We start from the raw sequence: 1,703 nt of genomic DNA, 5'->3' as shown, positions 1-1,703 counted from the left end.
AGCAATTTAATATAGGAGTTGTGTAACCAGTATATCTTAAGAGGACGTGATACCATCAATTTTAAAGTGTAAAAACATCCTTACGGAGAATAGTGATTGCTCGTTCTATAGTGGATTTAGAGCAAAATCACCTATAACCAATTTTAAAGTAAACAATATTTTGGAGACAACCTCATATCATTTTTTCAAAATAGTGGATAGTAAAAAACTTACAGTTATTTAAAAAAAGTAAAATAAATGGAGTTTTATACATTTAATTAATCAAGAAATAATTGAATTAATCAAAAACGGATATGAGGTTATCTTCCAAATTTTGTTATCTTTCTTTTTTTATATAGGTATTTTTACTCTAAAACCACTCTGGACAGAGTATTCGTAATTCTTCATAACTATGTTTTACGACTTTATACGCCGTATGTTTTAATTTATCTAGCCGTCGCGTGCTGTTCCTAGTGGAAAAAAGGTCAATTAGTGTTGCGTGCAGTCGTCGGCGACCCCCCACTGACCCATTCCACATGAACACCACAATATTGTAATTTTATAATTACGAAGAAAATAATATTTATAATATTTGGAATCCTGCTATATTAAGCCGCGCGCGCGCCGGCACGTCGTAATAGCAACGCACGGTCGCCCTTCCGCCAAATTACAAAACAAAAATAAATAGTTGTTTCTAATAATGAACCTTATCACAGCAATATTGTTGTTTTCGAAATCGAAAGTACCTAATATTATATTGTTTATAATGTATACAGACATACAGTATACTTGTATTATAATATCATAGTGGTATTTCTTTAACCGTGGTCGGGCGACATTTATAAAATATGTTGTTTTCGTTCCGTTCTTAAAAGTACTTGAACATATTTGCTTATAACTTATAAACCATCTAACCAATCTGCTAGCGAGTTCATCTGTTCCCATCTGCACAATATTTCTGATCGATTGATACCTTATACGACTTTATATGTTCAGCCGTTTGCCCTGTAGAGCTGGCCGATGGATTGACAACAATTAGCATGGTATTTCAATGGTAGGTACAACTCGGTTTCCTGTTATTATAAGTTAGTGGCTACTTAGCTAATTTTTTTTACTCAGTTTCGCGCCACCACCTTCGCGCTGGATTAATATAAGATTATAAGGTGTTATTAGGTTAAGGTATTTAGGTAGGTACTTATATCGTAGTTTTCACTGAGTGATATCGACTCACGAATAGGTATAGGAAATATTATAACAAATTAAGTAATTATCTTAGGGCCTATATTTGAGTATAATACTAAATTCAATATGGGTAATAGTATAACAGTGTATAGTATGAACATAATATAACATGTGTAATAAATAATGACGAATTTGTGATTAAGCGTTTAAAAAAAAAATACAAAAAAAATAGATAAATAATAGATTGATTTACCTACCTACCGACTATTATAGCAATTTTAGCCTATAATGGTATAATTTATTGTCGTACATACCTACCGGCTACCTATGTAAATTATTATAATTTATAAATGCTAGGTATATGCATATATATAATAGTATATAACCTGGTATAGCTTAACTAGTAACTATAGCTGAACAATCACGTACAATAAGAATAGACTAAAATATGGTTGTCCTTATTCATTATTTACGCATATGCACAACGGAATATATCAAATCAATTATGTCAGATGAAGTCATTAAAGTGGACGCCACACCCG

Source organism: Acyrthosiphon pisum, chromosome X, assembly GCF_005508785.2.
Source record: "Acyrthosiphon pisum isolate AL4f chromosome X, pea_aphid_22Mar2018_4r6ur, whole genome shotgun sequence".
NCBI lineage: Eukaryota > Metazoa > Arthropoda > Insecta > Hemiptera > Aphididae > Acyrthosiphon > Acyrthosiphon pisum.
Note: the sequence above shows the minus strand (reverse complement) of the source record.